General features: G+C 42.1%; 1 long non-coding RNA gene across 1 annotated transcript; it reads left to right on the top strand.

Annotated features, from left to right (window-relative positions):
* The first annotated feature begins 1,946 nt into the window (after positions 1–1,946).
* LOC125319667 lies at positions 1,947–12,563 on the top strand. The gene is made up of 2 exons (XR_007200849.1): positions 1,947–2,347; positions 11,335–12,563. It is a non-coding gene; the product is annotated as an uncharacterized LOC125319667 (long non-coding RNA).
* The last annotated feature ends 907 nt before the right edge of the window (positions 12,564–13,470 follow it).

The raw sequence follows: 13,470 nt of genomic DNA, 5'->3' as shown, positions 1-13,470 counted from the left end.
CCTCCTCCTCTGGGGCAGAGGTTAAAGATGTGAAGAGAAGGCGTCCTACCCTGGTGTGGCATTAATTTTTCAGCAGGCAGTGATAAATTTTGGAACAAGAAGTCCCAGAGAAATCAAAAGAGATTTCAGGGCCTTAAGGGGATTGGTTAAGACATCAGAAGCACAAGTATGTTCTCCTCTATCCTTCCAGTTGCTGAGAATGATGAGAGAAGAAACAGGAAGAGCTACCAGATTGACACCCGGCTTCAAAACTGGTGTCACTGGCAGAATTTTAGTGGTTTTGATCATGGATTGGTTTACATGACACCAGGCCAGTTGGTGACCGATGGATGTACACCTGTCTCAAAGCAGGATCTTTTCACAGGAGTCAGCAGGGTTCAGTGAAAGAGCTTTAAACTAGGTTTGAAAGAGTAAAGAAACCCCAAGCACACTAGAGACCTGGAGATAGCATGCCAGTGTTTGGGGGATGGTGTGCTAGTGAGTTCGGTCTGCTCCCTCAGTGGAGGTGGAGGATGGAGATCCATGCTGCAGTGAAGACACAGGTGTTATTGATAGAAACCATAGAAGGGCATGAAAAGAATCATATAGGAATTATGGCTTCTGGCCCCAAAAAGATGGGGGGGTGGGATCAATAGCCCAAGTGAATTTATACCAAAACATGCAGCATGGGCAATAAAGAGAAGATGGAAGCCACTGCAAAGCAAGAAAGCTATGACATAGCTGCCATCACAGAAACATAGTGCATTACCAGAGTGCTGCAGTGGATCATGCTAAACTCTTCAGAAAGGATAAGCAAGGAAAAAGAGAGGGTGAGGTAGCCCTCTATGTTAGGGAGTGTTTCAAATGTCTAGAGCTCAGTGATAGAGTGATGATAGGCTCAAGCATTCATGCATAAGCATCAGAGAGAAGGCCAACAAGACAGATATCCTGGTGGGAGTATGTTATAGACCACCCAACTAGGATGAAGAGGCAGATGAAATATTCTATAAGCACCTGGGAAAAGCCTTAAAATCACTGACCCTTGTTCTCATAGACGACTCCAACGTACCAGATACCTGCTGGAAATACAACAGAGCAGAAAGGGAACAGTCCAGGAGGTTTCTGAACTGTGTGAAACATGCCTTGATACTTCTGACACAGTGGGTGAGGGAGCCAGCCAGGAAAGGTGCCCAGCTGGATCTGCTGCTTGTGAACAGAGGATTAGTGGGAGATGTGGTGGTCAGAGGCCATCTTGGGCACAGAGACCGTGAAAGAACGGCCAGAACTTCTGCCTGGGACTTCCAGGGGGCAGACTTTGGCCTGTTTACATGACTGGTGAATGGAGGTGGTCCCAAGGGGACAAAGTGCAGGAAGGCTGAACATTCTTCGAGAAACAAATCTTAGAGGTGCAGGAGCAGGCTGTCCCCATGTGCTGAAAGAAGAGCTGTCTGGGAAGAAGACTGGCCTGGCTGAACAGAGCTTCGGCTGAACTCAGGAGGAAAAGGAGAGTTTATGACCTTTGGAAGAAGGGACAGGCAGCTCAGGAGGACTAAAAGTATGTCATGAGGTTATGCAGGGAGAAAATTAGAAGGGCCAAAGACCAACTAGAACTACCATAAAAGAAAACCAAAATTTTTTCTGCAAATATGTTCACTACAAAAGGGGGCCAAGAAATATGTCCGTTATTGGTTGGCAAGGAGGGGGGTGGGTAGCATAATGACAAGGGATAAGGAAAAGGCTGAGGTATTGGATGCCTTTGAAGGGGGAAAGGGATGCAGCTGGGCTCTCCAGAAGCAAGCCCAAGGGTGGTAAACCAGAGTCAGGAGTGAAATCAGCAGTCCAGCTGAAGTGCATATACCCATGCTGTGTGCATTGCACACAGCATGGGCAAAAAGCAAGAGCTGGAAGCCATGGTACAGCAGCAAAGCTACGATGTAGTCGCCATCCTAGAAATGCGGTGGGACGATTCACACAGCTGGAGCACTGCACTGGATGGCTACAAGCTCTTCAGAAGAGACAGGAAAGGGAGAAAAGGTGGATAATATATATCCACCCTTTATAGTAGGGAGGCCTTTGATGCCATGGAAATTAAAACCAATGATGATGAAGTTGAATGCCTATGGGTAAGAATTAACAGGAAGACCAACAAGGCTGACGTCCTGTTGGGAGTCTGTTGTTGACCACCCAACCAGGAAGAAGAGGAGAATAACTTATTCTACAAGCAGCTGGAGGATGTTTCAGGATCACCAGCCCTTGTTCTTGTAGGTGACTTTAACCTACCAGACATCTGCTGGGAACTCAACACAGCGAGAAGAGGCGGTCCAGCAGGTTCTTAGAGTGTGTGGAGGACAACTTCTTGTCACAGCTGGTGAGTGAGCCCACCAGCGGAGGGACTACGCTGGACCTGTTGTTTGCAAACAGAGATGGGCTGGTGGGAGATGTGGTGGTTGGAGGCCGTCTGGGGCATAGTGATGATGAAATTATAGAGTTCTCAATATTTGGTGAAATGAGGAGGAACATCAATGAAACTTTCACATTGGACTTCCAGAGGGCAGATTTTGGCCTATTCAGGAGACTTATTCGGAGAGTTCCTTGGGAAGCAGCCCTTAAAAACAAGGGAGTCCAGGAAAGGTGGGCTTGCTTCAAAACAGAGATCTTGAGGGCACAGGAACAGATTGTCCCTGTGTGCGAAAAGATGAGTCAATGAGGCAAATATCCAGCCTGTATGGGCAAGGAGCTTTTGAAGGAACTAAGGAATAAAAAGAGGATGTATCATCTGGGGAAAGAGGATCATATATCTCAGGAAATGTTTAAGGCAGTTGCTTGGGCATGTAAAAAAAAAAATTAGAGAGGCAAAAGCCCAGTTAGAACTCAAACTGGCACCTTCTGTGAAGTACAATAAAAGATATTTTTATAAATCCATTAATGGGAAAAGGAAGAGTAAGAACAACCTCCTGACTCTATTAGATGCAGGAGAGAATTTAATAACTACACATGAGGAAAAGGCAGAGGTACTTAACACCTTCTTTGCCTCAGTTTTCAACAGAAAGACAGGTTTTCAACTGTCCTCCTGGGTTGGCAGATGGTGTTAGGGAGCAGAATGGTCCCCCTGTTATCCAGGAGGAGGCAGTCAGAGAACTGCTTAGCTGCTTGGATGTTCATAAATCTGTGGGACCAGATGGGATCCATCTGGTGTCCCATCCATCCCAGGGTGATGAGGGAACTGGCAGATGAGCTTGCAAAGCCGCTCTCCATCATTTACCAACAGTCCTGGCTCACTGGTGAGGTTCAGATGACTGGAAGCTGGCCAATGTGACACCCATTCACAAGGAAGGGCAGAAGGAGGATCCTGGAAATTATAGGCCAATTAGTTTGACCTGGTAATTGAGCAGTTTATTTTGAGTGCCATCATGCAGCACCTACAGGATGGCCGGGGGATCAGACCCAGCCAGCACGGGTTTAGGAGGGGTAGGTCATGTTTGACCAACCTGATCTCCTTTTATGATCAGGTGACCTGCCTGGTGGATGTGGGAAACCCTGTGGATGTTGTCTATTTGGACTTCAGCAAGGCCATTGACACTGTCTCCCACAGCACTCTCCTGGAGGTCCGTGCTGGGGCAAGTCCTGCTTAATATTTTTATTGATGGATGAAGATATTGAGTCTACCATTAGTAAATATGCAGACGACACTAAGCTGGGAGCACGTGTCCATCTGTTGGAAGGTAGGAGAGCTCTGCAGAGAGACCTGGAATGATTGGATGGATGGGCAGAGTCCAATAACATGAAGTTTAATAAGTCCAAGTGTCGAGTCCTGCATTTTGGCCACAATAACCCCCTGCAATGTTATAGGCTGAGGACAGTGTGGCTGGACAGTGCCCAGGCAGAAATGGACCTGGGGGTACTGGTCCACAGCCGACAGAACGTGAGCCAGCAGTGTGCCCTGGTGGCCAAGAAGGCCAATGGCATCCTGGAGGACGCCGGGAATAGTGTGGCCAGCAGGACAAGGGAAGTGATTCTTTTCCTGTACTCAGCACTGGTGAGGCCATACCTTGAGTACTGTGTCCAGTTCTGGGCCCATCAGTTTAGGAATTATGTTGAGATGCTTGAATGGGAGGAGGGCAACAAGGCTGGTGAAGGGCTTGGAACACAAGCCCTATGAGGAAAGACTGAGGGAGCTGGGGTTGTTTAGCCTGGAGAACAAGAGACTCAGAGGTGAACCTTATCACTCTCTACAACTGCCTGAAATGTGGTTGTAGTCAGGTGGGGGTTGATCTCTTTTTTCAGGCAGCAACTGATAGAATAAGAGGACACAGTCTTAAGCTGTGCCAAGGGAAATTTAGGTTGGATATCAGGAAAAAGCTTTTCATGGAAAGAGTGGTGAAATCCTGGAACTGTCTGCCCAGGGAGGTGGTGGAATCACCATCCCTGGATGTGTTTAAAAAAAGATTGAATGTGGCACTCAGTGCCATGGTTTAGTTGAGGTGTTAGCGCATGGGTTGGACTCAATGATCTTAGAGGTCTCTTCCAACCTGGTGATTCTGTGATTCTGTGATTCTTTGCCTCAGTTTTTAAGAGCAACACCAGTCGTCCTCCAGGTACCCAGCCCCCTGAGCTGGAAGATGGGAATGGGGAGCAGAATGAAGCCCCCATAATCCCAGGGGAAATGGTCAGTGACTTTCTACACTGCTTAGAGACACACAGGTCTCTAAGGCTGGATGGGATCCCCTCAAGGGTACTGACAGTGCTGATGGAAGTGCTCACAAGCCACTCTGCATCACTTACCCACAGTTCTGGCTAACTGGACAGGTACCAGGTGACTGGAAGTTTGGAAACATGACACTCATTTACAAAAAGGGCTGGAAAGACAATCAAGGGAACCACAGGCCTGTCAGTCTGACCTCGGTGCCAGGGATGGTCATGAAGCAGATCACCCTGAGTGCCATCACACAGCATGTGCAGGACATCAAGGGGATTGGTCCCCATCAGCCAAGGTTTGCCAAAGGCAGGTCCTGCTTGACCAACCTGATCTCCTCCTATGACAAAGTGACCCATGGATGAGGGGATGTTGTACACATGGACTTCAGCAAAGCCTTTGACACTGTCTCCTACAGCACCATCCTGGTGAAGCTGGCAACCCACAGCTTGGACAGGTGTACCCTTCACTGGGTTAAGAACTGGCTGGACGGCCAGGCCACCAGAGTAGTGGTGAATGGAGTTACAACCAGCTGTCAGTTGGTCACCACTGGACATCCCAGGGCTCAGTACTGGGGCCAGTCTTGTTTAATATCTTCATTGATGAGGAGATTGATGAGTGCACCCTCAGTCAGTTTGCAGATGACACCAAGTTTGGCAGAAGCGTTGATCTGCTGGAGGGTTCAAAGGCTCTGCAGAGAGATCTAGACAGGCTGGATCTATGGGCCAAGAACAATGGTAGGAGGTTCAAAAAAGCCGGGTGCCAGGTCCTGCCCTTGAGTCACAATAACCTCAAGCAGCGCTAGAGGCTGGAGCAGAGTGACTGGAAAACTGCTTGTCAGAAAAGGCCCTGGTCAACAGCAGCTGAACATGAGCCAGTGTGTGCCCAGGTAGCCAAGAAGGCCAGTGGCATCCTGGCCTGTATCAGCAACAGTGTGGTCAGCAGGACCATGGCTGTGATCATCCCCCTCTTCCTGGCACTGGTGAGAACACATGTTAAACCCTGTGCTCAGTTTTGGGCCTCTCATGACAAGAAAGATATTGAATTGCTGCAGTGTATCCAGAGAAGGGCAATGGAGCTGGAGAAGTGTTTGGAGCACAAGACCTGTGAGGAACAGCTGAGGGAGCTGGGTTTGTTTAGCCTGGAGAAAAGGAGGCTCAGGGGAGACCTTAGTGCTCTCTACAGCTGCCTGAGAGGAGATTGTGGCAAGGTAAGCGTCAGCCTCTTCTCCCAGGCAACCAGCGACAGGGCAAGGGGAAACTGACGTTGCTCCATGGGAGGTTTAGATTAGACTTGAGGAAAAATTTCTTCATGTAAAGGGTTATCAACAGGAACAGGCTGCCCAGGGAAGTGGTTGACTTACCATCCCTGGAGGTATTTAAAAGATGTGTAATTGTGGCTCTTAGGGACATGGCTTAGGTGTGGCATTGGCAATGCTGGGTTAATGGTCAGACTAGATAATCTTAAAGGCTTTTCCAACCTAAAATGATTCCAACCTAAAATGTAATACTGGGTAACTCTTAAACAGTGTAAGAATTCCATTTTAATCTCTCTGTTTCCCAGTGATGGTCAAAATTAGGAAGGAGGTTTTTTTTGATGGAGTGATGCAACAGTAGGAAAATAAGATTATTTTATCCAATGAAATCCATTCCTCTTCTATAATAAAACTCAGAAAACAGATGCAATTTGAGACAAATGTCCTTAAAAGGGTGGAGGAAGTACTGTACCTCAGGTCAATTTTGACTGGGCTGTAGCATCTAATCTTCTCCTTTCCTGGAGTCCTCCAGATCATAAAAACATAAGATATGACATCCAGTATCAGGTGGTTGGTGTCTCAGGTTCTGTATCCTATTATCTGTAACAGCAGTTATGCAGAACTGCAGAAACACAGAACAAGGCCCATTCTAAACAAAATAGCGGATAGTCTGTAACATATGATGGTCCATAACTTCCACTGGATACCAATTCAGTTGTGAAATACAGAAATTTCTATGGCAACTAGTCCTGATCCACATGAAATTTGACTGCCCTAGGATTAGAAGGCAACACTGTTGTTGGGGCTCAGGAATAGTATTCCTCAGTTTAGTGCTCTCACCAAAAAAATCCCTCCCACCCCCTATGCGTGGCCAGAGAGGAGAGTGGGAGGCACAAAAGGAAGATCATGGCTTGAGATGAGAACAATTTACTGGAAAAAGTGATGAGATGAGAAAATGGACTGTAACAGTGACAACACTAATCACAAAAGTGTAAAAAGAGAGGGTGATTTACATGCAAAATGCTCACCAAGCCCCAGAAAATGCAACAATGACAGATGCACCCTGTGCAAGCCACGCTTGTTCCCCCCAACAGATACCCTTCTTCTTGGAAGTGAGAGTCACTTTCCTCCACCCCTGGCAGTGATGGTAGCAAATAACCTGAGGGTCTTGGCCATGCCCACATGACTTCAGGCCCCTCACCCTCTTGGGTGCTGTGAAAAATTAACTCTGTCTTTGGCCAAAACGAGGACAAACCATTGTTACTTCATGTGAAAATGCAATTTTTTTTTTTTCCCCACCATTCAATTTTTTTATACTTTCATCAAATATACATGTATGATATGAAGCTTTTTGGAATAGTTCTCTACTGTCCTGCACTTTGTAAGGTCACTTCTGACTGTGTTCTGTGACTATATAAGATTTCTAGTCTAGAAAACCATTTTGGGCCACATTTCTAAATAAAGAAAATGTAAGCCTGTAATGTACAGTTACAGCCACTCACATCTGACTAAAGTCACAATCCTAATAAAAATATATAACAACTCAAAATATTTTTATATTTTTATGTTAAATAATATTTTAATATTAAATAATATTAAAAATATTTTTATATTAATTAAAGGAATTGTAATGAGAGTTATAATTAATGTAGCTCAGATTCCCTGGGAAAAAATATAAATGTGTATTTTGTAGGCTGTAGGTGGGAAATTGTGTTTTAAAATGCCTGTTTGGCTTTTTCTCGCTGGTATGTTGGTGAAGAAAAAGGAAGGCAAATCTTCACTACCACACTATAGGGTGGAAAAGAAATACAGTGTGCTTTCCTGACATAGACCCTCTGTAATGCAGGGGGCTCCCACACTCTGCTGCTTTGAGTGGTAATATATGTGGGCTTTTCTCATCACTGAATGGTATGGTTTATATGAATTGATACTGTTCTCTCTCATTTTGTCCTGACAGAATACAGAGGGAAATAGGATTGTGTGCCTCTCCCTGAGTGCACATACATGCTGTGCTGATTCAGTTAGGACCTGTGGAGGTAAAAGCATTGCATAGGTCTTGGTCCAATGCTTCTATAATTATCCTGATACAATCTGTGGCTACCTAAAACTTTTCATGTTCACTAGAGGACTTGCTGATTACTGTAATGAAGTATTTCACCCAAAGTTTTGTTTTGATACCACGGAAGTAGGAGACATTTTGGTGTATACCGGATAAACAAAACATTTAAAAATAAATTTCCTAGAAAATCTGCTTGCTGCCTTTGGGAACAGAATATATTAAGAGAAAGGTAAAAAGCCCATCTCCAACAAAACACAGAAGCACAGGCTTTGTGCTGGTACTTTTCAAAATCCAGAGGGCTTTTACGTGCTGGTGGCAGCACAGCTCCAATGGTCTTATGCAAACAGAGCAGTTAAAAGACACTAAAGACTGTGTGGTAAAAGCATGGCAAACTGAATTTTAATATCCCTCATTTCTTGCAAATCTCAGAGGAGTCAGAAGCTCAAAATTCCCCCTTTGTGGGCTAGCAGTGGTCTTGTGTCTCCTTGCCATAAAATGGCTAGAGGAAATATCTGCCTGGGATCTGTGCAGAGTTCTGCTTTTATGAAAAAGAGACAGAAAAAGAGACCTGGCATTTTAAGCGCCACAAAAGTGTTAAGGCTTCTTTCACAAAGATCTCTCCATACCAGTGAGATTCTGCAAATGTAAACAGTTTTCTTCGGCCAGGAATTTTCAGGTAAATCTGAAAAGGTCAGTAGCACACATGTTAGAAGTAAATAAAAACAGTTAATAATGAGGCCATAGTTTGAAGTTCTTGCTCAGATTTATTCAGTGAAAATTGGACCTTTGGAAAAAAAACTCCAGAATTTCCCCAATAGCATTTTAATATTTAGGTGATAAGGCAATATACTCTACTTCCTATATCCTTACGCACAATATTGGTCACAACACATAAATGCAGTAATTTATCCCTAACAGTATATTTTATGTGGAAAGTCTTGCAATGAAACTGTCCATTTTTCTGATTTAAAATAAAATGTTCATGCTTTGACAAAGATTAAATCATCCTTCAGTGCTTATCTGTGTGCTGTATTTGTGAATATGAATAGGTCATTGTCTTCAAAGTTACTGTTCATGCATCAAAAATTCAACATATGCATGAGTTTATACAGGAACTTGACGTTAAATAAGTGTTAGGAATGTATTGTGCTTGTATTGCTCTATCAGTGTCTTTTGGATAGAGTTTGAGAACATTTCTGTTGCTATGGGGAGCATTCACTCCCTGCCTCTTATCCTGTAATAGTTTTGTGGTTATGTAGAAGACAGCCTGTAATGTAGTCAATTTTTTTATTTTCATGAAAATAAAAGTAACCTACACAGAAATAAAATGTACTACAATGTAAAAATGTTAAAAGTCATTAAATGTTAAATCCCTTATTTCAAAAATCCCCTACTGCACCCTTAAGGGGGTAGTCACTTAATCTCTTCTTCATTCAAAATTTTCATTATCTTCAATCAAGACAGTCCTTCATAAGATCAGAAGGTGATCCCTGAATTCAGCTGAAGTTTGCTAAATAACTATATTTAATGCAAAATTCCTAAATCTGGCCATCCTGATGGTTTCTAAGTGCTTGAGGTTACATTTTTGGATCCTATGCATCCACCAAGTGAGATAGCAAAACCAGAGGCATTGAAAAGAAAAAGCCGAAAATCACTTATTAGATTAGTCTACACTTGGACTTGTTGCCTGTAAGTATCACGCTATACTGCAACACCATATAGGGGAAGCAGATTGCACAGTCATGGCAGATCATTTCATTAGTGTAAGAAATAATTCCAGTATTACAAGCAATTTGGATCGGTGCTATGGTATATTGATCTTTAAAAAGAGGCTGCTATTCCTCATATCCGACAGAGTTTGAGGTCTTCAAAAGCAGTTCCTAGACCATTGTTACAACTAAATGTAAATTAGACATGATCTTCAGCTCTAACTAGCTGACTAGTCTTAACTATAATAATCCCTTTCCATCAGTGCTTTGTAATGCTTTGGAACATAACTTAGTGGAGACCCAGTGCCACCTTTCCTTCCAACACATTCAGCTTCCACTAACTTCAACAGGAAATTAAGGGAATAACTTTGCTAAGAATGGAAGCTGTAAACATAACTCATCATGAGTTTTTTTGTTCATACAATTCTACAGGACACATTAAGACACAAGGAGAAAACTAAGTGTTTGAAGGCAAATACTGCCTGCCTGGCTCTTTCGAATCACTAGGTCAAATTCTGGTTTTGGTATAATTGTAATTACAGGATTCCTTTCAATTTATGTGGGAGTAGTGGAGACAAGAATTTGTCCCACTGAGATTACTTTGTAGGCTGATGTAGCAACACATCAAGATTAGTAGAGATAGAAGAATTTGGCTCACAAGGGAAAAACCTTCAGGATTTATAATCTGACTGAGAAAAGTAAGAGTGCGTAGAATGTCTGATTACACTACAAAAAGGATGTTAAAAGTTCTATAATTTCTGGTTTTCTGTATTTACACATACAAGACAATAAAAATTCTATGTTAAATACAAAGTAAAGTGAATGTTACTAATAAATTACTTTGTCCTAAAGCAACATCCCACCTGTCCCAATACTGTGGCATTTATGACTATGGTGAGGATGTATCAAGCAACTATTTAGACTGTCTCTCAGGTCGCAGAGTAAAATGCCTTCCACGGAAAGCTGAATGATGGAATGTAAGTTATAATATAATTTTCCAGCTGTTCAAAAAATGTGTATCATAGTTCCTATTTCACAACTGCAGTAAAATTAACTGATAGCCATACTCATCTGGGCCCAATTCTGTAAAGTGTTAAGAGTCCTGAATTTCTGCTTTTCTGTTGAGGTCAGTGGGAGTCTAGAGTCAGCGAGCATTTTGCAATCAAAATAAGAGGAGAAAAGTAGATCTCTCCTCAGTTCTCGAGAGCAGGGCCAACAGCCAATAACATCAAACTGATCCTACCACCATTAAATTAAGTCCAAGACACATCAGTACGAAACAGGGTGCCAGTGAAATTTGCTCTGCATTAGATAACTTGTGTCTGTTTCTCTAACATTAACTTTGGAGGTCTCTTGGATAAACAGCAAGACAGAGTATGAAAGATGCTTGTTTTCTGCATCCCACTGGAAAAGAATCAAAAAAAATCATCTATGTGAACTGCGGTTACAATGGTAAAAAGTTTCTAGAAGTACTTTATTTGCAAAATATTTATGCAATCTCTGCAAAAGAAATGAGTACTATCTTAATCTTTACATCAGTTCTTATTTTAAAGCCAAAAAAGATTGTCTGCTTTAGGAGGATAACAAATTTGACAATTTTCATCTGTCTAATAGATGTAAATTTTCATTTTTCTTTTAGTGCTCTGAAGGAACAACATCACAGCTGGACACATTTTCTGAGGATTGTAAATTTTTTACTGAGGACTCTAAGGCTTTAACCTTGTTATTTCTTTACTTCAACTGGAATATTCCACTCTACTGACACAAGCTTCTTTCCACTTGTCACTCAGTCTACACCTCAAGGCCAACAAGGTTCCTCATTCAAGAACTTCGTCTCAAGTAATCTCTTTACTCAAACGCTGAATGGCACCATTGAAATGGCCCAATACAAATGGGCCATTCCTTTATTCAATGGTCAATCCCCTTCTCTCTCACATCTCAGATTATGAACACCATCTTGATTTGATACAGGGCGAAAAGAAACAAGTGTTTCCATAGGATTTCAGCCTGACTTTTTCTTAAGAAACTTGATTTCTTTGAGTGTCAAGCTCCCTTTGAATAGTGTTTTAATGGATCATTAAGAGAAAAGAGTCTAAAATCTTACTCTGTTGCTCTGATAAATTCAGTATCTATGAGAGAAAACTGCAAATCATTCCAAAATGTCTCAATAATATTTAACAGAGAAGATGAATGTTCACCTGAAGTCTGAGCCTACTTACACAAAATTTAGATTCCTGAGTCATCTATTTTGTCTGTAAAGTTACTAATGTGAAAAGATGATTACTGCTGTCACAAGAGCTCCACTAACAACTTTACCATTAATATTCTTATTATTTCCTTACAATATAATTTGTTACAGTGTCATCCAGGTTGATACTCTGTAGCAGGTCCTTCTGCCCCCTGTGTCTATTCAGAGCCTTAGACATGAACGGGAAGGCAAAACCAAATAGAAATTCAATTATTCTCCTGCAATCCAAACACCGTATCTCTGAAAATGGCTGTACCTTACAAAGCATGAAGTCAATAAAGTCAGTAAATGCATCATATTTATAACCAGAGTAACCTGATTTTGCAGAGATGCAATGAGGAACTAGTCAAATAAAAAACTCACAGCATGGAAACTTATCATAAACTCAAAGGAAAACAATCAGGTAGTCAGATATCTATACACTAATACATATCCAGACAGGATTAGTTATGATGGTTTGCTCATTTAATGATTCCCAAAGCCTTCTTTATTTTGTAGCTTCTAACAACCTTTTTAAAAACCTCTTGAGACCTTTCTCTAAATGAGTCATTTCTTTCTGGGAAAAAGGAAGAAAAAGGTGCACGGTACAAATACTACAATAAAGAGAAATATTACTTGTATAGTCCAACTGTGATGTTCTTTCACTGTTTTATACAGCTTGTATCTTTCTTTGAGAAAAAAAAAATTTAAGTGAACGTTATTCCAGGCTGGTGCAACAGGCCTCCCAAAAAAACCAAACAAATAAAAGCAGCGGAAGAAAAAGGTACTAGTTGGAATTTACTTACTTAATAGTCTACTTTCATCCATTCTTTAAAAAACATAGGGGTTCGCCCCTATTGTGTCATAATCGTTATGGTATTTTAGTCACCTTGACCCATCTACTTAATTTAGATATGCCTTGTTAGCATTAGAACTTCCATACCAAAATACCACTTTATAGTTTTCAACAGCCAAAAGCAGGAGCAAAGAGTCAAACAAATTATTGCAGTCTCTTAACATTTCAATCCATTATGATGCAGACAAATGAAATGTTAAATGTCATAATGCTTGTAAAACTACAATCTAGCTGTAGCCTGCTCCACACTAAGGCTCTTCCCAGTCCCTATTAATAAAGCCATACAGATAACAGAAATGGCTTGAAAGAAAATTCTAGTGTCAGCATATTTGAGTAGAATCCACTGCCTGAGAGAGCAACCCTGTTTGTTTTTTTTTTTCCTATCCTTCCTCATCAAATAGGTGGGGTACTTTCAAATAATTCCTCTATGAATTTGAGAGGGAACAAGGAGTACAGAAATAATCTCCCTGCACAATACGACCCCCCTTCTAACGTCAAGATTTCATGGTCCCTAAAATGTCATTCAACCTCCCCAGGCTCGTTGCCTAGGTCTCTTTAGATCAGAAGCTGCTGGTCCTATTGACTGGTGCTAAAGTATGTGTGATGGTTTTCCTGATAGGCTCAACTATCTGTCAGGGACTGAGCTGAGGCCACTAAACTAATTTCATGTTGGAGTTCAGGTTTGAGTCATT

Source organism: Corvus hawaiiensis, chromosome Z, assembly GCF_020740725.1.
Source record: "Corvus hawaiiensis isolate bCorHaw1 chromosome Z, bCorHaw1.pri.cur, whole genome shotgun sequence".
NCBI lineage: Eukaryota > Metazoa > Chordata > Aves > Passeriformes > Corvidae > Corvus > Corvus hawaiiensis.
This window is presented reverse-complemented; position numbering and strand designations above follow the sequence as displayed.